Genomic DNA, 24,493 nt, shown 5'->3' with positions numbered 1-24,493 from the left:
ACCTCCCGAGGAAGCCTGTTCCACTGAGGGACCGCTCTTAACTGTCAGATAATAAAGAGTCCAGTAGCACCTTTAAGACTAACCAACTGTGTTGTAGCATAAGCTTTCGAGAACCACAGCTCTCTTCGTCAGATGCAGGATCCTCTTGAGCGCTAACTGTCAGGAAGGTTTTCCTAATTTTCAGCTTTGTCGGACCTTTGGGTCCACCCAGCTCAGCATTGCCTCCCACCCCCACCGCTGACTGGCAGCTGCTGTCCAGGGTCTCGGGAAGAGCGAGGTCTTCCCCAGCCCCAAGAACTGGAGACCAGACTTGCCAGCTGCCTGGAAGAAAACCAAAGTCCTGCTCCTTTAGTCAAGGCTGAATGGGGGATGTTATTTACCTCCATGTCCTTAAAGACTGCTGCTGACCCCTTCCATACATTAAGACTCTGTTAACGGCACAGGGCGTTTTTCTCCAGGCCCGGAGGCAAAACTATAATGATAACAATAACAACATTCGATTTACATACCACCCTTCAGGACAACTTAACACCCACTCAGAGCGGTTTACAAAGTATGTTGTTATAATCTCCACAACAACAATCACCCTGTGAGGTGGGTGGGGCTGAGAGAGCTCTGAGAGAGCTGTGACTGCCCCAAGGTCATCCAGCTGGCTGCAAGTGGAGGAGGGGGGAATCAAACCTGGCTCTCCAGATTTGAGTCCTGCCGCTCTTAATCACTGCACCAAACTGGGTCTCTCTCAAACTACTGGAGGAGCCATGGATTGACTGTGGAGCCTTCCGAGCGCACAGGATATGTTTTGCCACTGAGCCACATGACCCTGGATGACCCATCAGTTGATGCCTGGACAACGTTACTGGCCCTCCTGCCAAGAAGGCCCTGTGCACTGAATCAGGCAGGCAATACATCAAGACCGGCAGGTGCTCGAAGATCTTTCCTGGGTCTGAGGCAGAGGCCTTTCAAGCCAGACATTCTAGGGCTCGGGGCTGGGCCGGGCCACACTTTACAGAACTGTTGGCGTGGGATGGGCTGGGGCATTCTTCCCCCTCTCCTTCTCCAGCCAGAATAGCAAAGGCTCTTCATTTGGACCCCTCTGAGAAATCAAGCAGTGCGATGAAAGCAAATGACCTACTTCTGTCTGCCGTCGCAGTCTCTCCAGCTGTGGCTCACACCCACCTATGGGGCTTCCGTGTGCAACTCTTTGTCTGCCTGTGGTATAAACTTAAATCCTGGCCCAGAGACTTGCTACTGAGTTCTGTTGCTTTGGAAACGGGCAGCTGGTACTTCTTTGGGGGAAGGGGCAGGGTCATATATTCACTTGATAGTCATTCAGACGATACATGGATCTCAGTGCTCTGACAAGCACTGATGTAGTGGTAAGCATGGCAGATTAGGATTTGAGAGAACTGAGTTCAAATCTTCACTGTCAAGAAGTTTTCTGGACAACTTTGGGCCAGTGGCTCTCACCTTAAGCTTCCTCATAGGGTTGTGCTGAAGGTAAAATAATGGAAGGGAGACCCACATATTCCCCCTTGAGCTCTTTGGAAGGAAGCGGGAGAGAAATATACCAGACAGCTAGACAGATAGGGAGAGAGAGGCCAAATCTGTTACTGACAGCTATCCTGCGTCACTGTGAGTTCACACATCCCACTCCTGGAGCAAAATTACTTCTGAAATGAAAAGGTCTTCCTGGGAGAATGCTTCTTCCAAACACCTGAGGCCAGCTACGCACTATGCAAGAGGATGCGAGCGGCCAGACCCCCCGCCCACTAAAGGGGAGGTGGCTCATTGCTGCTTTCCCGTGGCCACCAGGCCTGGTGGCCGCTGTCAACACCCACCTTCTGTACACTGGGCCAATGTCAACCGGTGGCTCTAATTGTGTCAAATGGGAGTTTCCTGAGGGCCTTGGATTGAAGAGGGTATAACTCCAAGATCCCTTTTGCAATCTTGTCCAAACTTGGGTGATAGCTGTAGGAGAGCCTGCAAACGACTCCCTGGGAATATGGACTATGTAAGTGCCACAGGGGCTGTTCCGCGCCCCACAAACTGTGAACCATGAACCGGTTCGGCAACGGAAAATGTTCGTTGCGGTTTGCGATCTCGGGATCATCATTGGCACCGAACCGCGAACCGCTGGTTCGTTAATTTTTTTTGGTTCGTGCCCATGTCTAATTAGGACACACGAAGCAGGCCCCATTTCCAGCATGCAACCTGCAACTGGGTGGTGGCATCTTGCCACTGGCTGGCACACAGAGATAGTCGGCACCTCCTGCCAGAAGTCCAAGGCCTGACTAGTATTGCTATACTTTGGGGCCGTGGCACAATCCTTGCTTTCTGTTGACAATAGAGCTCCATGTTCCATGGAGAACATCTTTAACGTACACAGAAGCCAACTTACATATTTCTGCAATGTGCAGTAAAGTCATCGCTCCGGTGGCACTTTCATTTCCACAATAATGAGCGGATGTCAGGTAGATACACAGTTTTATCTGCTTTATTAAACTGAGAGCTGTTAAAGGGAATGGGAAACTGCAATAAGAATACGGCTTCATTTCTTCTCTTAGCACAGAAGTTGAAATAAGAATACGGCTTCATTTCTTCTCCTAGCACAGAAACTGAGCCATAACCATATTTTATAGAAATAAAAATACCTTCATTTTTCAGTGAATGCCATCATACGATCCTGATTTTCTCTCTCTTTGTAAAAAAGTCTATCTGGAAACCACGCTTGGGCAAGCCGGTGAAGAATAAGGCATCCATCAGGGGAGAGGTAAGTTCACTTTCCTCCTGGATTTACATGGGACCATTCAGACTGGCATCTGTTCTTATATAAATCGAATGTTGTTGTTGTGATGATGATGATGATGATGATGATGATGATGATGACGACGATGATGATGAAGAAGAAGACAATGTCAGGTGGGCAGCCATGTTGGTCTGCAGCAGAAGAGCAAGATTCAGGTCCAGTAGCGCCTTAAAGACCAACTAGATTTCCAGGGTAGGAGCTTTCAAAGGGAGCTTCGACTCTCAAAAGCTCCTACCCTGGAAATCTAGTTGGTCTTTAAGGCGCTACTGGACCCGAATCTTGCACACCTGTTCTTACGTTAGCCTGGAGCATTTGGGTTGGTGCCTGGAGTGGATTGTCTGACACAGCGGCTGAATCAGTCTTCCGTCCCCCAGGGTTATCCAAGTGGATGGATTTATATCAGAAAAGAAATTCTGATGTTTGATTTAAACCACGTCTTCATTCTGCAGGTCATATATTTCCCGACTGAGTGAATGTTCCAACAGAAAACCTAGTCTGCAGAGCGAATTATCCATCTAACAATCACATCTTTATCCCACCCTTCTTGCAAAATGCTCAGAGTTTGGATATTGTTCCTGGGGAAGGTGGAGTTTAGGCATGGGAAGGAGATCAGCAGGTCCCAGGGGAAGGGATCTCTGTAGTTTGGGTAGTAATTGTAATTTTGAGGAAAGCTCAGACTTACCTGGAGGTTGGCTGGATTTGAACCTGGGTCTCCCAGATCTCCACACTCTAACCACACTGCCATTGAGCAACTGTTGAGGGGGAAAGGCATCTAAAAGCCAGGAACCAGGTAGTCTTTGGCAGGGAGCCGCTTCACACAGGAAGCCACTGCAAAGGAAAATGTCAACTGCTGATAAATAGTAAAGAGTTCAGTAGCACCTTTAAGACTAATTAACTTTATTGTAGCATAAGCTTTCGAGAACCACAGCTCCCTTCATCAGATGCATGATGATGCATGCTGATAAAGCTGTGCATCTTATATTTCCCTAGCATGCCTCCTACAAAGAGGGCAGCTTGAGCAGGTGGCTCTTGTAGAGATGCACAGTCAAGCCTGCACATCTCCTCAACCTGCCCTCTTTGTCAGTTTGAAGAGCACTCAGAAAAGAGTTTCACCACCTAAATCGTATCTGGGATTTAGGCTGAAATTCTGTGTACTCTTCTCTGAGAGTACATCCTCTAGAACTCCATGGGATTTACTTCCCAGTCTACCCACAACCTGTTTCATCAGGGCTCTTCGGTTCCCTGTTGCTTTCAATGGACCTGAGCCATAGTTGCCCCCTTTGCAATGGCCGAGCCCTCCTGAGCCATTTTGGCGGGATTGTTCTGATCTGAAGATCCGTCCACTGGTCCATCCATCACTCAGCACAGACGACAGATGGAGACGAGTCTTGGTGGGTGCTTTGCTGTTTGAGCACATTTTATCAAGCAGTCCTCCACAGCTCCAGAGGAACAATTAGTCAAATGCAAATCGCGCCAGCCTCGGGCGTGCCGCTTGATTACAGGCACCAGTAATAAACTTTTGATTGATTGGCGTTTCTTCATATTAGCAAGCCTTAAATAAAGACTCCCATGGAAAGAGTCTTTGGTGTGACCAATCAGTCCCCCTGGAACTGCTGAGCTGCTTTCTCAAGGAAGATGTTTGGCATGTGGCTTCGTGAAAGGGGCGTCCTGGAAGATGCCATGGCCACCAAACATGGGGCCAGGTGGTTGAGACACTGGCGGATTTGGAAACAGATCTCCTAGTGTGGGGTAAGATTGAGGCTGGGGCTGAGAAGATGCAAAGCGGATGCTGTTATATATTGGGCGAGCTTTGAATAAAGCGGGGCTGTTCAGGTCTACAATCCGATTGGGAAATCGGGTTAGCAGCAGCCAATCATTCCTCCGGGATATGAACCAATTGCTGCCTTGTGAACACGGTACCTTTTGTCAGCACATGCAAATGAAGGATCCTCATTGTCTGTGTTCTCATTGGGGGGTTACTAAAAGGGGGCGCCATTTGGGGTGTATATATCTGGCTCCTTTGGGAGCACGTGTATGTAGTGTTTGCAATAAAGTTACTCGCATGAGCTGAAATCACTGCCTGGCTGAAATCACCATGAGCCCAAGGCTCAATCCTTTAAAAAATATATATATATATATATTGGATGGTTAACATAACATATATAATGTTATTACATCTTACTTACTAATGATCCTTTATAGATATAGTATGTTCCCCACCCCCTCCTCTGTTGACTTCCAACAGCGCTGCAACCCCCCATTTCTTGTTACAAATACTATCTCTTAATTGTCATTTTAAACTTAATGGTAAAGATTTACGTTATATCTTATCTTACTTAATAACACTCAAAAGACCATAATTGTCCTTTAACATCCCATCTTTTTTCTAAGTATTTTTTCAATTTCCCCCCGTCCTCAAAAAATTCCTTTGGATCTCGCTCTCTCAGTTTCCTTGTTAATTTGTCCATTTCCGCCATATATAGCACTCTTTGTATCCACTCCTCAGTTTTGGGTATTTCTTCTTTCTTCCAATATTGTGCATACAAAGTTCTTGCCGCCGTTATCATATAGTACAGTATTACTCTATCCCTTCTATCAATGTCTTCTAAATGCAAAGATAACAATAACATTTCTGGATTCTTAACTACATTATTTTGGAGTATTAAGGACATTTCAGTACGTATTTTAGATCAAAAGTCTCTAGCCTTATCACAAGTCCACCACATATGAAATAGAGAGCCTTCATGCTCTTTACATTTCCAGCACTTGTTGGATAGCTGCTTATTAGCAATGGCTAACTTTTTCGGTGTTAAATACGATCTATATATCATTTTATAGCCATTCTCTTTGATACCGGTACAAGTTGAAATTTTTAAAGTATTTTTCCACAACTGTGCCCATGCATCCATCATAATCTCATTATTACAATTTATTGCCCATTTTACTATTTGAACCTTAATCGTCTCATCTTCAGTATACCATTTTAACAATACTTTATACATTTTAGAAATTATTTTATTATTATCCCCCAATAAAAGTTCTTCTAATTCTGAGTTGTTATTTCTAAAACCTGCCTTCCTTTGATCTGATTCAAATAAGGGCCAAGCTACAGGTGACGAATGACACTTGAACGGCAAGTGGATTGAGTGGAGCGCAAGTGAACAGGGAAAAATACACTTGCCGTTCAAGTGTCATTAGTCACTTGTAGCTTCGCCCTAAGTCTTTAATTTGTCGATATTGCAGCCAACCATATTTAAATGGTAATAAGGCTCTGTCCTTAATACTGGCGATGAGGATGGGATCTAAGGTGGGAATGCACCCTTGTAGCCAGAGTGCTAAGAGCAAAATCACTTCATGCAGGTAGGCAGCCCCGTGCCACAGAGCTGAAGCATGCACCGGCGAAGAATTGTCACCGCAGCCAGGTTAGCATTCGCTCTCTCCTCTGCCCAGAGCACATGCGCTATGGCTGCCGTGGGCCACTTCAAACCATTCGACTCAGCCTCTGAGGACTGGAGTCCTACATCATGAGGTTCGAGTGCTACCTCGAGGCAAACAAGCTAGAGGATGTGGAGTTGCAGAGAGCTACGTTCTTCAGCATCTGTGGATGGTCCACATTTGATATCTCACAGACACTGGTAGTACCTGCACAGCTCCCGGCAACAGCATTCAGCATGATTAAAAACAAGCTGCGAGACCACTTCTCGCCACAACTGTCTGAAATCACCAGCCAGCATGCGTTCTACAAGAGGAACCAAGCCCAAGGTGAGTAGGTGAACAACTTCATCACAGTCCTCTGACAAGCGGCGTGAGACTGCAACTTCACAGACCTTGAGACGGCACTCCGGGACTGACTGGTAAGCGTCCTGAGAGACGAGATGCTGCAGCTGTGGCTGTTCACAAAGAAGAAATGTTTAAAGAGGCTCTCAAGGAGGCGCTAGCGGCGGAAGTGGCAGACCAGTCCACCAAGGAAGTGCGACAATCGCGAAGCCCGGCCCTTCCTAAAAAGAGGGAACAAGTACACCATGAGAGCCTCGAGAGCGATGCTGAGGAGGACGAGGAGATCCACTGAACACAAGCTGCCCGGCCCAGACACCCCGAGCAGCAACCTTCACTATTCACTCCTGTGCCATTTTCCCTACCTAGAAAAGCATCTCTGTTCTGCCCTGCAGCTCACTGGATGACCCAGAGACAATCTCTCTCTCTCAGCAAGGCCAACCTCACAGAGTTGTTGTGAGGATAAAATCAGGGAAGCACTGTCCTGTGTTCTGAAAACACAAATATGTGTGCAAAGAGCTCCCAACGACTGAAAGGTGTGAGCCGAGCCATGGCAAAGCTGATCGAAACCAAACCCTCCAGAGTCTGCCGCCCGTTTTCCTGAGTGAAAATATCTTCCTGATTCCACGTTTGGCAACTGGTCTGACCTTGCAAGGGAGAAAACTGCACCCCCCAAGCTGCCCTCTACCTCCCTATCGGAGGCTGCGTCAGACACTCCTTCTGGGTTTGGAAGGGCTCCTCTGAAACAGTTCCCTCTCCTTAGTGCAGGGCCAGTTTAATTGGCAAGAACTCTGTTGCAGACCATGTTACCCGCAAAGGGCAGGCTGCAGTTCCGCGGGGAGTCTCAGAGCAGCCTCCCGTTCCATATTTAGAGGGAATACCTTGAAATATGGAATTTAGAGGGAATACCTTGATAGTGCAGGAGCCCCGTGGTGCAAAGTGGTAAGCGGCAGTGCTGCAGCCCAAGCTCTGCTCACACGACCTGAGTTCAATCCCAGCGGAAGCCAGGTTCAGGTAGCCATCTCAAGGTTGACTCAGCCTTCTATCCTTCCGAGGTCAATAAAATGAGTACCCAGTTTCCTGGGGGTAAAGTGTAGATGACTGGGGAAGGCAATGGCAAACCACCCCGTAACAAAAAGTCTTCCAAGAAAACGTCATGATGCGACGTCCCCCATGGGTCAGTATTGACTCGGTGCTTGCACAGGGGACTACCTTTACGTTTTACCTACCTTGATAGCAATCGGGACGAAGCCTCATCCACCCTTCTCCAAATCTCCACATTTTGGGAGTTGCAGTAATGTTCCCAAGAGGGAGGTCACGACTGGATGAGCCGGAGCGAGGCTCTCGTGGCCCTTTCTTACATGCCCCGGGTAATGCCGATTTCCACTTCGGAGCCAGGAAGGGATTTTCCTCCAGGCCAGGTTGGCCAGGGATCCTGGAGGTTTTTTGCCTTTCTCTGAGTAAAGCGCTGTCAGGCTATGGATGACAGGATACAGCAGGCGGATCTCTGGGCCATTTGCAGTAAGACACACGTACTTAGTCGAATGGCTTTTATTCAGAAATCAGATCATTTCCATATACAGGTCCATAGGACTACTTAGAAGCAAGGTAGACATCTAAGCAGCATGAGCAGAAGTTGATAGGAATGGCATCATGTGAGAGAAACTTCTAGTTTACTCCTTTCTCCCCCCTCCCAATTGTAAACAATACTTTGGCACTCTCTTGGTGTGAGAACGTTTCACATGTTTGTGATATCACAATGAGTTACTAGGAAGCAAGACACAGCACTGCCTGGGAATGAACACAAGGTCATAAACCCTGGAAGCTGTTACAGTCCAACAGCTAAACACCTGTGAAAGCCTGAGAAAAGAATAGTTATGACACTAGCAAAGTGATACTGAGCTATAGCAAGATACATTGTTGTATTGTCGAAGGCTTTCACGGCCGGAGAACGATGGTTGTTGTGGGTTTTCCGGGCTGTATTGCCGTGGTCTTGGCATTGTAGTTCCTGACGTTTCGCCAGCAGCTGTGGCTGGCATCTTCAGAGGTGTAGCACCAAAAGACAGAGATCTCTCAGTGTCCACTGAGAGATCTCTGTCTTTTGGTGCTACACCTCTGAAGATGCCAGCCACAGCTGCTGGCGAAACGTCAGGAACTACAATGCCAAGACCACGGCAATACAGCCCGGAAAACCCACAACAACCAAGATACATTGTGTTCAGCAGAACAGAATCAAAACTGGCATGGATGGGGCTCAGACATGACAAGAGCAGGGGTCACTGGGGGAGCTGAAGCAGGATAGCTGTGAAAATTCCTACACTCTGCAAGGGGCTGGACTAGATGACCCTTGGGGAGTTCTTCCAGCTCTGTGTTTCTAAGGCAGACAGGAAGGGTCCTGGGATGGGTGGGTCAGGGGGCCCAATCCTTTCACAGCCGGTTTAGAATTGCTCCTTTGCTTCCCCTGAAACTGGACTCCTAGGAGTTATCCATTCATATGTCCTTTCCCATCTTCCAGTTGGTCTTTTCATTGCCAACACAGTTTGGTCCCCCAGAGCTGGTGCCGTCCACACGGCCCTGCCATTGCTTAGCAGCTTGTCAGTTCAGAGGGAATGGACTGGTTTTTAACAAGGGGCGATCTTTCTTTTGAGTCCCCCTCATTTCTCACACGCTGTTTCTAGGACATTCATGACACCTGCTTTCAGCCACCTCCATGGGCCTTAAGGGACATGAATAGTTCTGTCATCTGTCCGCCAAGTCCAATTTAATTTTGCTTTTCATTGAGCAAAACTTCTGCCTCCTTTCATGTCAGCCATCCTTTATAAAGCATCGCTTTATTGGTTGACCCCAGGGGTCTCGTCCAAGAGGGCTCAACAGAACGTTTGTCAATACGTGGCTATTTCTAGCAGGACTCCGTGGCTTGCTTATCGGGGAAGATCCCCCTGCAAGATGGCAACCTTCAGGCTGGTTGAAGGAGTTTCGTCTAATACCAGGTCTGGTCGATAAGGTCGCTTCCAAGCAGTTCCTTACAGCACTTCTGTGGAGGTATAATTGTTAAGATTGTGTTGATTTATGTGGCATCCTTCAGAAGATTCTGAAAAATTTATTTATTTCTCTCAAACTCGTGCCCTGAGGGAAAAAAGGGGATGCTCTAACTTATTTATCAGCAGAGCTAGCACGAACAGTCCCATTTGGGAGAGCATTTGGGTATCGAGATATCTGGGCTGTGGAATCCATGCTCCAGGGATACTGTAGATTTCTCAGCAAACTTGTTCAGCTGCCGAATTTCCTCTGTTTGACCTTCACGGTCAGAGTATGAGCGGAACAGGGATATGTTTGGATCGCATCAGGCAACTCAAGCAGCTGCCGAACAAGTTTGCAGCTGCCTGTTGGTCTGAAGCCGACTCACAGCCGGTGGGGGAATCAGCTGGGAGTCGGGTTCTGATTCTCCTCCACCCCCAGCAAAATAGTTACACTATGAAGTTGCAAAAGGGAGAGGAGAAAGAGCTCCTTCCCTCCCCTCCAAGGAGGGCAGGGCCGGAAGCAACACTTCTGAGCTCTGCACTGCAAAAGGGAGAGGAGAAAGAGCTCCTTTCTCTTCCCTCCCCTCCAAGGAGGGCAGGGCCGGAAGCAACAATTTGGAGCTCTGCATTGCACAAGGGAGAGGAGAAAGAACCAGTGTGGTGTAGTGGTTAGAGCTCTCACTAGGCTCTAGGTAAGCGTGCCATTCCCCCCCTGAGGTGGGGAATCCCCTGTTCCCACCCTTTCCCCCTCGCCCCCACTTACCTGGCCACCATGGGGGCACACTTCCCAGGATGCCCTTCCTGGGTGGCACAGCATGCCTCCAGGCGGTGCAGCATGCTCCCGCATGCACAGCAGCCCGATTCAGGCCCATTTGCACCTGCAGCAGGCCCAATTCAGGCCAAATCATGCCCCACAGTGGGCCAGTTTGGCCCCCTGGTGAGTGTGGGCGCATCCCCAGGCCATCCGTTGACCTGCGTGATGATAGCATCACTTCCCAGAAGTGATATCATTGTACAAGCCCGGGAGCGCACACACTTTATGTGCACACTAGAAGAAGGCTGGGGACACTGCAAGGTAGGTGCCAGGCTCTTGATCTCCCACCAGGGGAATCAGGCGACCTGGCATCCCTAGATCTGGGAGACACCGGTTCGAATCCTTGTTCTGCCACGGAAGCTCACTGGGTGACTTTGGGCCAGCCACACCCTCTCAGCCTTACCTAGAGTGTTGCTTGAGGATAAAATGGAGGAGAGGAGACTGATGTCAAGGGCATTCTTCACCCCATGGCTTAGTAGTGGTGCCTGCCCCCCAAGGGGCTCATCTCTCTTCCACCAGGTTGAGAGCTTTCTCTGTGGTAGCCCCATCCTGATGGAATGTTCTGTCTGGCAGTATACGAGCGCCCTGCGAGGCCTACCTCAGTTCCACAGGGCTTGCAAGGTGGAACTATTTCAGCAGGCCTTTAGCCAGCCATGATTAACATGGAGTCTTTTCTAGCTGGTTGTTTCCCCCCCACACACACACACTAGATGTATTTCTGGGACCACTCAATTGCAGTGTTATGCTTTTAGTGTTAACATTTAATATTGATTGTTGTTTTAATTGTTTTTAATCATTTTGAACTGTTGTAAACCACTTCAGGCCTCATTCGATGGAGAGGTGGTGTAAAAAATTAATAAATAAACAAACAAAGTTGGGGTCCCTGTTGATAAGACAGGTGGGGTATAAAGGAAATAAGTCGATTAATAAATAGATGGTTGTTGTTGTGGATTTTCTGGGCTGTATAGCCGTGGTCTTGGCATTGTAGTGCCTGACGTTTCGCCAGCAGCTGTGACTGGCATCTTCAGAGGCGTAGCAACAAAAGACAGAGATCTCTCAGTCACACTGCCAAGACCATGGCTATACAGCCCGGAAAATCCACATCAACCATCGTTCTCCCGCCGTGAAAGCCTTCGACAATACATCGATTAATAAATAATTTGAGAATTTCAATCTCATATGTCAGCTTCCTGATTCTTTCTTGTTCTTGAGATAGGTGTTATTTTTTGAGTTTCCTAAAGAGAGTGAATTAAGTCGGCTTTGTTTTATTATAAGTTGTTTTATGGCTTGATTTGTGTTTCATGTCACTTGATATGTGGATTCTGTGAATTACTTTGGATGTAGGAAAAAGCCATTTGGAGACATCAGTATATATGTGCCATATTTCCTTTCAGGAGAAAAATAAAAGACTGGCCAGTTATTGAAAACCTTGCAGAGGGCACAGGGCCAGGACACTGCCATGGTATATGGACAGGGCTGGGTGCAGAAGGCCTGGCTGGGGATTGTGGACAACTGTGTTATAAGAGAGAAGCCAAGAAAAAGCTGAAAAGAGGAGGAGAATCTGAAAAAAAAAAAAACCTGGCGTCTGAGAGAGGAATGAATGGAATGGCTTTCCAGGTCTAAGGGAAGAGAGGCGGGGGGAAGGAGCAAGTTTTGTGTGAATGCTCTCCAAAACAGCGTACCAATTTGGAGCAAAGGCAGTGTCAGTTTGTAGAATTATTTGACTGGTGCAGAGAGTAGGCAGAAATTTCATAACATGAGAAGAAAATCTAATTTACTAATTTCCTCTCGAGAGGGAAACCTACGCAACAGAGGATAACGCTTCTGGAAGGGAAAAAAGATGATACTTGTCCAGGCTAAGAAAGGATTTTTAAAGGAAGGCATTTTAATTGATGAAAAACCAGAGAGCTTGAATGCCCCCCCCCAAAAAAAAATTAGAGGTGAAAAAGCATAAAACAAATGACATGCTAGTGTAAAAGAATAATCCAGATTTAGAAAAGAGCTCAGGCAGGGACAAAGCCGGGATCTTAAAGCATTAAAGAATCCCCAAAGAATGCAAAACACAGAGCCTTGCGCGTCTTTAATCGTCTGTTGTTACCTGGAATGGGCCTCCTTGGGTGTACGAGTGGGGAATTAACAGCAAGGAAGATGGCAGTGTGAGAAGGGTGGCAAGCAGGAAATCTCCACCAGTTTCTAGCAGGTCCCCTCCCCAAGGTAGCAGAGGAGGCTGGTGCTTTTAAGGTCAAAGAATAATCTTATTTAAAGAGGAAAAACTAGCATACACACAAGAAGTTAATTGAAAATGGTTGATACACACACACACACACACACACACAGAGTCCTAGGAAGCTAGCGAGAAGTTGGAATAGAGTGTGTGTGGGGGAAAGTATATTTACCAATCAGAGGAGCAGCGCGGTCCATGGAGGAAGAGAGCTTCAAAGGCCAGCATTCTTGGCCAGGGGAGAGGGAGAGACTTAGGGAAGCAACCCTAAGGGAGCAGCGCTTGGACTCAGGAAGCATGCACAGAGAGAGAGGGGGGCTTAGGGAAGTGACCCCAAGGGAGCAGTCAGGAAGCATGCACGATTTGAATGAGGCCAGGGGTCTACCTTTATAGGTAAAATGTGCCCTGAGGTGGGAGAGCCCACCTAGCTGTTAAAATTAAGTCTCCATTCTCCAACAGTCGGTTCCTGGGTTTGACAAAAGGTTGGTAGCTGCCGGGGTGTGTAAAAGCAAATGTAAAACATGTTCTAGTGCTGCACAAAAGGGATAGTTTGTTAATGAATTCTCCCAGAGCTAAGTTGATGAATTTAGCTGGGGGCTTTACTTTCCCAGGAACAACTGTACAAACTTATGAATGTCATTTGATTCGCTCCTCAGTCATGGACAGGAGATCTTATCACGGAAGGAGGGAAAGGAATGTGTTAAGTGGGGATGACTCTGTGAGGCCTTTGTTGCACTGGATTCCTTAGGGGCCGGGGTGACTGCAAATCCAGTCACCTCTTAACCACTCCGCATTCCTGTGCGGCATTCCCTGCATGCCATGTTCTCCCATGTTGGAGGCTCTCTGGTGGCAATACAAGCTACCATTTTAAATCCAGAGGCCTGGTGATTTTTGATATTACAAGTAGCCATGTTAAAATGGCTATTAAAAGATGGCGGAGGCCAGGCCAACTGCTTACTCTGTGTCTTCCAGGTATGCCATATTATTTACTTACAAGATTTGGATTCTGCCCCCAAATGGCCACCAAGGCAGCTAGCTCAGTATCCTGACGTACTGTATTGTGAGCTCGTCCTGAGTACAGTGCTAGAAATGAGGGATGCTGGGATTGAATCCTGATGGAAAACCCTGCCCCTTCTCCCCTTTTTTGGTGTGCTCGTTTGGGGCCTCTCCCGTCCTTTTGCAGAGACCTCCTCTGGGCCACTTCTCCTCGGGTCTGTCCATGTCCATTGATGGACTACCAGTCCCAGGATTTCTTTATGGGACTCATTGCCAGAGGAGCCTTTTGATGGTTAATGGCCTAGGTAGGTTTTAGAGTTAAAGAAACTTGTGAAGCCTGGTCCCTGGGATGGTTATAGCCATGATAGCTGACAGCAGAATGCGGATGTTCCGAACCTTCTGTCTGCATCACTGCCTGCCCGTGGGCTTCCAAGAAGCACCTGTCTGACCACAGTCTGAGGCGGAGCACGTAGCTGATCTCTGGTCTGCATCTCCAGGTCCATCCATGCGTCATTACAGGCTGATTTTTAGAGTGCTATTTCTTTACTCCTTTGCCCCCCTTTTAATGGGAAAATGCTACTTTTCTCAGCCTGCCTCTGTGATAAATCTGGGAGACCCTTGCCCTGGCTGGCCAGTTCCTGCTTGGGATCTCTCCAAGGGCCCCACCATCTCATTCGCTGCTTTCCGGTGCCTCGTTGACACATTATCTCCTGCTCTTCCCTTCTCTGCTTCAAGCCCTGATTGTATCCCTGACCTCCTTGATTTGTTTCCGTTGTCTTTCTCTTCCTTTCATTCACTGCCATATTCCCCTGGCCACTTACACTAGATGAGACGAAAATGTTTCTCATTGGCACAGAGAGTAGGATTGCACCGGGCGCATTAAGAGCAAATGCTTCCCAGGCCCTTTTGATGTACTGCTAGAATAATTTTGGTCCCCTTATGGGAAGGATCACCCGTTCTTTTGTCCTTTTAAATCTCATATCAGGTCTCTGTTTTCATTTTGTTCACCACCAGTATAGGGTTAATCTGACCAGTTTAACAATATTTACCGGGTTGCATATTTTCTCTCAGGGCTGCTTCACCGGCAGTTTTTCAGAGTTTCTGTAGATGAAAACCCCGTGCCTTTGCAGGTATGTGTATGACGCAGCTGCACTCCTCAGAGAGCCAGGGTTTGCACAAGGTAACAGAAGCGGTGTGGAGATAAATTTATCCAGTCCTTTTTCTCTCTCTCCAAGTTGCTCTGGGCTGCTTATGGTTGTCCCTCCACCACTTTTTCCTTTCAAGAGAGCTCTGAGAGGCCAAATAGGGTTCAGATTGGAAAGCAGGCCTCCCTCAGCTTACACCAACAATTACTCCAAAGGAAGACTTGGATGCTTGTTTCTAAAATCAAAATAAGGTTATTTGGATCAAACCAGCAAGCTTGTGAAATGTGATTTCATTGCTAGTTTTAGGTGGGTGTCTATGAGCCGAAACAAACGTGACGAAATACCTAGATTCAACTCGTGTTCTCTTACCTCAAAGTTTGTCAGGAAGTGTAGGCGTCCTTGCAGCTTAAAGTCTCCCGGTGCAGCCAGGCGTCGCTCTGCAGGGCCAGGCCAGGTGAGGGGAAGGGAAAATGCCACGATGCACCTTGAGAGTGGGAGGAAAGGTGCCCCACGCCTGCTCTTCCCTCCCTGCTGCTCTGTAAATGCTAAACTTTAAGCTGCAAGGACGCCTGCACTGTAAATGCTAAACTTTAAGCTGCAAGGACGCCTGCACTGTAAATGCTAAACTTTAAGCTGCAAGGACACCTGCACTTCCCGACAAACCTTGAGGTAAGAGAACACGAGCTGAACCTAGGTATTTCGTCACGTCTGTTTTGAGTCTATGTTGGGCTGCAGTAGAACAGCTGGATTTGAGTCCAGTGGCACCTTAGAGTCCAACAAAATTTTCAGGGTGTGAGCTTTTGAGAGTCAAAGCTTCCTTCTTCATATAGTTTCAGGTGGGTCACTCTGTTGGTCTGCAGTAGAAAAGCAGGACTGGAGTCCAGTGGCCCCTTAGAGACCAACAAGATTTCCAGAGTATGAGCTTTCGAGAGTCAAATCCTGCTGTTCTGCTGCAGATGAACTACCCACCGGGAAGGCACCACATTCAGCTGCAGGGAGTGGAAATCTGTCAACCTCATGAAGAGGTCAGAAGAAGAGCACTCTGACGCTCAAAAGCTTACACTCTGAAAATCTGGTTTGTCTCTAAGGTGCCACGGCACTCCAATCTTGCTGTTTTGTTGCTAGTGTGCAACAAATGTCCACTTTCTGTGTGTTCAGGAAGTAACTTAATTTTGAGATTTAAAGTCAGAACAAATTTATTTTTTTCTTGTGTGTGTGTCTATGTAAGATTCCCCCCCCCCCCCAATAATTCTGCAGTGAATCTGTTTTGGAAAATACAATCCGCTCTATGTATAGCACTCCCTGTATAGATCACAAGATGTTCTCCCCAAAAAACCCAGAGAATCAGAAAATGTGTAAATCATAAGTTGGCAAGTCAGCTGTGGAAAGTGTCAGGCTGTGAGAAGGACCCGATTAAAGGAATCCAAAAGAGCAGCGGGCCCTTTCTATCCAACAGGTACGCCGGAGAAAGAAAAGGGAGCAGGGAGCTGACAGCACATCAACTGTGTCAATCATGTTTCTCTACAAAAGCCTGACAAAAGAAAAGCCCTTTGAGAAATTCACCCCACAGTGAAACCAGAATTTCAGGTTGCCGTGCCTGTTTCCATGAAAGGTTTGACAGAAACATGATTTGATACACGGGTACAGACTTTGCCCTTTTCAGCCAGATCACTGCAAGACTGAGGACCTTTTGGAACAGGTCTGGCTCTGAAGTACAGAGAGTTCACAAGCTGCACCTTTGCCGGGAAGTTTTGCTCTCTCGTGCCCCGATGCCTTTGGACTCGCAGGCCCCGTGCTCTTCCTTTGGCTCGCCTCTTTTTCTTTCAGGGTCTTTTGCTTTCCTGCTCAGGTTGAACTGGGGAAGAAATGCGTCTTGACTCTCAACTGTTTTCAAGCTGGCTAAATAAGCACTGATTCAGCTGAAGGGGGGGTCAAAGGGGGGAGTTGCATACCAGTGCCGCCATGTTCAGAGTCTGTCTGTCTTCACTAAGCTTCTACAGGGGACCCAAGACAGATTCCAGATGAAGCGCAGATGAATTTTCACTGTAGGCAGGAAGAATCCGTGCTTGTGCCCCCGCTTCAGCTTCTGAAATGTGCAATTGTCTTGAAGAGTTTTGTGGGCCAAGGCTGCTGCTGCTGCTGCTGCTGGGTTCATAGCGGGCAAATTATTCAATTGCCAAGTGATGTCTTTGCAACAAATAATGAGGCCCTGCCACTTGATTTAAAAACATACTGGTTAGAACCATGCAATTAATCAATGTGCCTTTGTGTGTATTTCGGAAACTCCCTTATGGCAGACCCCAGAGTTAGGGGGTGGACTTTTGCAGCCAGCTTGGTTCCTAACTCACTTCCTGACTTTCAGAGCCCGGAGAAGTGGGGCTTAACTTACAGTTCTTCTCTAGGGAGGCCTGTGGTCTGATTATGTGTTTGTGTGGCACAGCAGACACCATCACTGAAGAGGCATTCCCTGTCAGGTTTGCAAGAAGCGGGAATATCTCTGCTAAGCTGGCATCTGTTGCCCATGCTTGCAGTCCTGCTAATAAGGCAAATAAATGGTTGCTGGGCTGGCAGCAACGGAGGCGATGGATCGGGTGATGCTATCAAAATGCAGGAAGGAGCCCCGTTGACTGTTCCTGGCTTTTTTGCATGGTGGTGTTTTCTTTTGGTGAAGCTCCGTCAGAAAGCAAACTGCCCCCTCCTTCTGGTGATGCTGCATATTAATGTCCAAGGCTAATCAATCTCTTCTCGGCTGCGTGCCGGGGTGATGGTTAGCTAACGAGGCAAGCCATTGCATTCAATATCCGTCATTTCAGCCAGGGTTTCTACACAGGTTTTCGAGCCTTCAGTCAAAAGCTCCACAAAATTACCCTAATGAAAAGCTCCTCTATGATTGAGGAACTGAGCAACATCACGGTGGAGGGAGGGAGGGAGGGAAGGGGGGAGCCATGAACAAAGCCGGGTGTGTTGGCTGGTTTCTTCCTTGCTAATGCTTTATTCCTCCAAAACAGAGATGGAGACATTTGCATCCTTTGCTCCATAGATAAATGTGGAAGTCTGGTGACACCGGATGGCTGAGCGACTATGCTGAGAAGTTGCCACTCCCACTTCCAGCTGTGCCACAGTTGCTGGAAAGTCTCGTGCAAGCTACCAGCCCCCCCCCCATAAGATGGTGATAGTAATAACACACCCAGCCCTGAAGAAGTGAGCTGTGACTTATGAAAGTTCATGCCTACCATAATTTTTCTTAGTCTTACAGGTGCTACTGGACTCTTATAACAACAACAGCAGCAACAGCAGCAGCAGAAGCAATAACAATAACAACAATAACAATAACAATAATGACCATGACAATAACAATAACAATAGCAGCAGCAGCAATAACAACAACAACAATAATGACCATGACAATAACAATAATAATAATTCAATTTATATACTGCCCTTCAGGACAACTTAATGCCCGCTCAGAGTGGTTTACAAAGTATGTCATTATTATCCCCACAACAAAACACCCTGTGAGGTGGGTGGGGCCGAGAGAGCTCTGAGAGAGCTGTGACTGGCCCAAGGTCACCCAGCCAGCTTCAAGTGGAGGAGTGGGGAATCAAACCTGGCTCTCCAGAGTCCCGCGCTCTTAACCACTACACCAAAGTGGCTCTTGCTCTTTTCTATACACCCCTTTGTAAGAGACGCTGAGAGTGTGAATGGGAAGCCCCTTCTAAGTACTGTCTTAGTGCTCACTTGTGGTTCCTGCCTCCAGCTGTGCCCCCAGCCAAGCAGCGAAACTCCTTTGCCGTTGCTAATGTGTGTGGGAGATCCAGCAGCAAGCATTGCCTCCCGGGCTGCTTCAGGTCAGAAAAACAGCTGGGGTGGGGAGGGACGGCATAAGTTCCCTCTCCCCGTGCGCTGGGGTCCAATGGAATTGGAAAGGGGAAGCATGGAACTTAGGCTGTTTCCACACATCCTTATAGGGATGGCCCACTCACGGAACGCTGGCGGCTTTCCCCCAGAATTCAAGATGTCTCCTTTTGCAAAACGTTTTCTGGCTGCTTGGTTTCTGTTTTTTCAGCGCCTTTTCTGGGACTGCACTTCCCTGGTCTTCTCTTTTGCTGTGAGCTGACAGAGCATTTCTTCTGCATTGTGGGACATGTGCAGCTCTCAGGAATCATCCAATCACAGCCCAGCACCTCCCTTGAAGCTCTCAGAATGTGATCTTGCACGTGCAGAGCAAAAAAACCCCACCACATTTGAACAGGAGATGGGCAGCGAAAGTGCCTAACCTCCCCTCCCAAACCTCAAGGTAAGTGCTTTTGAGGAGTGTGTGTGGCGACTGAGTTTTTGGAGTTACACAGGAAAACACACACACAAAGCAGGAGGCAAAGGGTGTGAATGACCAGCTGTGTGGAAACAGCCTTAGAGACAAAATGAAAGTACAGGTTCTAGCTAGTTCAAAACTTAAAATGGGGATCATGTCCAACCGATACCTTCCCTTCTGTGCTTTAAATCCACTGTTTCAGGTCCTATCTTCTGCTGCCAACAGAGGCTTCTCCCTCCCCTCCCCTAAGTGACAGCCTTTTAAATACTTAAAGACAGCAACCATGTCTCCCCTCAACTTCCTCTTCTCCAAACTGAACCTTCCCAGGTCCCTCCATCTTTCCTTGCAGGGCTTGTTCTCCAGGCCCCTGAGCATCCTGGTTACTCTCCTCTGCATCCATTCCAGTTGGTCCACATCTTTTTTGAAGTGTGTGGCCTTGTACACAGCTAGCCATGTGGAGCAGTTTCAGGTTGCCACTAGAGAGCTCAGAGCCAAACTACAAGTGACGCCTTACACAGGTTGGACACTTGTCAGCTTCCCTCAAGTTTTGATGGGAAATGTAGGCGCCCTGGTTTTACAGCTTGGCTCTCCATTACAGCTGCAAGACCAGGATGCCTACATTTCCCGTCAAAACTTGAAGGAAGCTGACAAGCGTCCAACCTGTGTCAGGCGTCACTTGTAGTTTGGCTCTTAGAGTTGGGCATGGTTGGACCAATCTCAGCCTAGCCTACCTCCTTGGACTGTTGTGAAGATGAAATGGAGGAGGGGAGAAGCGTGGATGCCTTGGCTACTGTGCATTTACAAAGAGGCACATGGGTGGGACTTCCTGCTTTGTCCCTCCCACAGCAGCCCATAGATTGCCAGGAAATGCTGTTCCTGGGGGCCAAGGGAGCCCAAGGAGTGAGCTGAGAGGCATCTGCAGTGGGACGGGGGAATCGGTGGGACCGGTCTGCTTCGTGCAGATCTAGTCCAAGAGGCTGGGGGTTTGGAGGGGGGCTACTTTATGGTTTGAGGGGAAGGAGGGCAAATCGGCGCTTAGTCTTGAAAGATGGTTCTTACCTCATGCCTGAGATTAGGCAGAAATTTGGGGGCGTGGGAGTCTGGCTGTGTTAGGCCTGGACCGTCTCAGTCTTGCCTGGCCAGCTGGAGGCTGTGGGTCATTCCTCCTCCCCGCCTTTGGCTGCCTCTTGTGGTGTCTGCAAGGATCCTGGGAACAGTGTCCTGCTTCCAGTGGCCAGTTGGGCCGGCAAAGAGGGCAATGTTGGCAGGGCACTGAAGGAAACGTTGCAGAGGCAGGTGCTCGCTGCGCTGGTAGACAGGCTTTCGTGGCTCTAAAGACACCTGTAAATCTGGGTTGGCAGAGAAGCCAGGGTACCAATGGCCATTCCACTTGAGGTACTCCTCCCAATTCTTATCAGCCTGCAAGTTTACCTGTTCTGCAGAAGCGCTGACTGAGGAATGCGGATGAATTTGAACTTTTCATCTCTGCAGTTAAGACCTGAAAATCCCTGTTTCAATTTCATTTCCTGCCCTGTGCAAATCAGATCTGGCTGCCTTTATTTCAGTCCCCTTTTCATTATCTTCACAACAGCTTCCCCCCAAGAGGTGCACATTTTCCAACAATATTTGTCAATCAATAAATAAGCATTGCGTATCATATTATACATCTAACTGGTGAATGGTACTGTTGGGATCCTGGGGCATGTAAAGATGCACATGAACGCGGTGTTACATGGAATAGGGCTCCTTGTGAATACTTGGGGGGAATTAACGGCAAGGAACAAGGCTATGTGAGGGGGGTAACTACGAGATAATTCCACCAGTATTTACGGGGTCCTTTCCCCAAGGTAGCAGACAAGACTTGGTGCTTTCAAGGTCAAAGAGTATTTTTATTTAAAGAGGAAAAACCAACATACACACAAGAGGCAATTAAAAATGGTTGATACACACACGCGCGCACACACACACTCACACAGAGTCCTAGGAAGCGAGCCTGAAATTGGAATAGTGTGAGGGAGGGGGGGAGTATATTACCAATCTTGGATTGTAGAGCAGTCCACTGAAGAAGAGAGCTTCAATTGGTTGTTGTGGGTTTTCCGGGCTGTATTGCCGTGGTCTTGGCATTGTAGTTCCTGACGTTTCGCCAGCAGCTGTGACTGGCATCTTCAGAGGTGTAGCACCAAAAGACAGAGATCTCTCAGTGTCAGTGACACTAATGTGTGTGGGAGATCCAGCAGCAAGCATAGTGACACTGAGAGATCTCTGTCTTTTGGTGCTACACCTCTGAAGATGCCAGCCACAGCTGCTGGCGAAACGTCAGGAACTACAATGCCAAGACCACGGCAATACAGCCCGGAAAACCCACAACAACCATCGGTCTCCGGCCGTGAAAGCCTTCGACAATAGAGCTTCAATTGTCGAGCGTTCTTGGCCAGAGAGAGACTTAGAGAAGTGGCTCCAAGGGAGCAGCACTTGGATCCAGTAAGCACGATTTGAGTGGGGCAAGAGCCCTGGTTCTTATAGGGCAAAATGTGTCCTGAGGCCGAGGAGCCCCCTCAGCTGTTGGAACAAAGACCGTAAATGTCAGTCTCTGGGAATTACAAAGGTTTGATTCCCTTGATTACTTGCTGCTGGGGTGTGTGAAAGGAAAGGCAGAGTCTCTCCTGCTGCCTCACAAAGGGGCAGTTTGCTAAGGAATCTCCCCGGAGCTGGGTTGATGAATTTAGATATGAAAATGCATGATCCCAGAGACAAATTAAACTTTTCAGTGCTGGCTGATTGAGCCTCGAGCTCGGGGTGGGGATTTCATCATGGAAGGAGTATACTGGAATGTGCTAAGTGGGGTGACACAACGAGACCCTTTCTTATCACAGCGCATGTCCGTAGCTGGGAAGGCAGTAAATTCAATCACCACCAGTCACACTGCTTTAGTGTGAACATTCCTTTCATGCCTGATCTCCCGGGTGGGACTCAGCAATGCTCACTGCCCAACTGGCTGGAATCCCCCCTGCTGCAGATCAAGCTGCATTTAATCCGGGGGCCCTGTGGTTTTATATCATAGGCCTATATTAAATATGGCGGAGGCCGGGGCCGATTACTTACAATCCTCCCTCCCCCCCCCTTCAAAGGAAGCCAGCAGTGCTGAGCGAGCTTCAAAGTGCATTCCGACTGGAGCCAGATTCAAGGGTCCATATCAAGGAAAGAGGGAATCGGGAAGAGGATTGGGGCGGAGCCATCAACCATCACTATAAGAAACACTGGGCAATTTGGAAGCCCCATTAAACAACTGTCTTTTGGTAGCCGAATAAAAATGGGTTCCAAATTCAAAAGAGAGAATGAGAACGTGGTCTCCCTCTGTGGACTAAGATCAGGGAAGAACTTAAGCTAAGAGTTTAGACTTACCTTACTGCAACAAAACATTCTAACTCTAAGGTAAGGCAAGATGAAACACTTCTCACTTAGAAGGGACAAATGAAACTAAATCATATCATAGGCCTGTATATTAAATATGGCAGAGGTGGGGGCCGGTTATTTACATTGGTTCTTCTCCTCCCTCCACCCTTCTGCCAGCAGGTGTGGCAAGTTGAGGGACTCCCAATGATAAACCCGTGGCCCAGGTGTGTGTGTTGGAGGAGACTGAGCTGAGGAGGGGAACTAGGCTGGCATTAGACTGGTGGCCCATCCAATGAGGCAAAAGGAAACCTGTGTGGCTCCAGTCCAAGGGAATAGCACGATCTCTAAAATCTGGAGGTCTCAGGGGGCTGCTGAGGAAAGGTGGGGAGGCAAGAAAGAAGAACCACCTTGCATGCATGCCCCATAGGATCCAAGCCACTCTTGATGACTCTTGTGTGAATTGCACATCTTGTGAAAAACTGCACATTTGTCATGTACACAACTTCTTCAGTGCTTAGTCCTCGTGGCCCCTTCTTACATGCCCAGGATAATGCTGATCGCCACCTGGGGGTCAGGTAGCCATTTTCCTCAGGCCAGTTCGGCTAGGGGTCAATGGTAAACATCACAGTATGAAGGAGGAAACCTGAGCGGAGCATCACCCGAGCTCACAGAGAGGCGATCCGACGACGTCACGCAGCACCTTGTACAGGTGCGATGACATCACAGCCAATCACAGAGCGCCCTAAACCAGCCGGGAGAGGAGCTGGGTGGCAACGGTGCCTGCGCCAGCGGAAAGCTCCTTCACCTGCTGCGCCTGCGTCCTGGATGCCCGGGCCAGCAACCACACCGCAGGGCGGGATCGTCTCCTCGTCGCCCAGCCTCCCCCAGCCGCGGCTGCCTCCCTGGCCGCCCTCCTCGGTTCCTGCAACAACAGCAAATTGACTCTCTCTCGGCAACCACAATCCCCCTCCCGCCATCCCCCTCCTCAGCCCCACCAAGCAGGCGTAACACACTGTAGCCAAAGCCGGCTTTCATCTCGCCTCGCGCTCCGCCTCGTTCAAACGGCTCCTCTGCTGCCCAAACTGCCGCTCCGCCCTGCCGCCCAAACTGCCGCTCCGCCCCAGGTGAGCAGAGTCACCTGGGCTCGCAGAGCAGAGTCACCTGGGCTCAGGAGCACATGGTCTGCAGCTGCTAGAGGAGGTAAGGGCTTTTTGCCTTTCTTGGCTGTGGTGGGTTAAGCTGAGAAGCTAAGGGTGGTCCTCTCTAGCTTTGGGGCTTTTTGTGTGTAGTTTTGTGTTGATTTGAGTGTAGTTTTGAGGCTGAGTGTGTTTGGGCTTGATTGTGTTTGAGGGTGAGTGTGTTTGTAAGGCTGCTGGGGGTTGCTGGAGTACAAGCCACACACCCCCTTTGTGCTCACCTCCTGTGCTTAGCAGGAAGTGACCTTTTGCATTGAAAAGGCAACTGCTGGGCAGGGGCGCGAGCCTTTGGCGCGAGCCGAAGGGCGAGAGCTAAAGGGCTCTTGGCCGGGGGCTCTTAGCCGTTTTCTTTCCTCTTAGTGTGTTATTCCTAAAACAGAATAATGAAGTCAGAATGCCAGCAGGGTTTTGGGGGCTTTCCAGTGTATTGCACTGAGTGTCACATGTATGACTATCTGCCTTCTGGTCAGAAGTCCTGGATGAGTGCTCGCTGCAAGGAGCTCCTGGTTCTCAGGGAACGAGTACGTACCCTTGAGGCCAAGGTGGCTGACCTGGAGAAGCGGAGACAGTCAGATAGGCACGAGGACAAGATTCTCAGGGACAGGATAGATGTGTCCCACTCTAAAAATGGCAGCGTTCTTGTTGTCAAGGAGAATGAGGATCTTGTGGAATCAGGGCACCGTACTGAGGGTAAGGGGAACATGCCCTCAGAAGGGACCTCTTCTTCAGTTGGTGAGCAGGTTTCCTTTCGCATCAAGGAACCATCCCTGGGTGGGGCGGGAGGGAGGCTCTTGGTAGTTGGTGATTCGATCCTTA

The sequence above is a fragment of the Eublepharis macularius genome, chromosome 2, assembly GCF_028583425.1.
Source record: "Eublepharis macularius isolate TG4126 chromosome 2, MPM_Emac_v1.0, whole genome shotgun sequence".
NCBI lineage: Eukaryota > Metazoa > Chordata > Lepidosauria > Squamata > Eublepharidae > Eublepharis > Eublepharis macularius.
The sequence above is the reverse complement of the archived record's forward strand: the minus strand, read 5'-3'. Positions refer to the sequence as shown.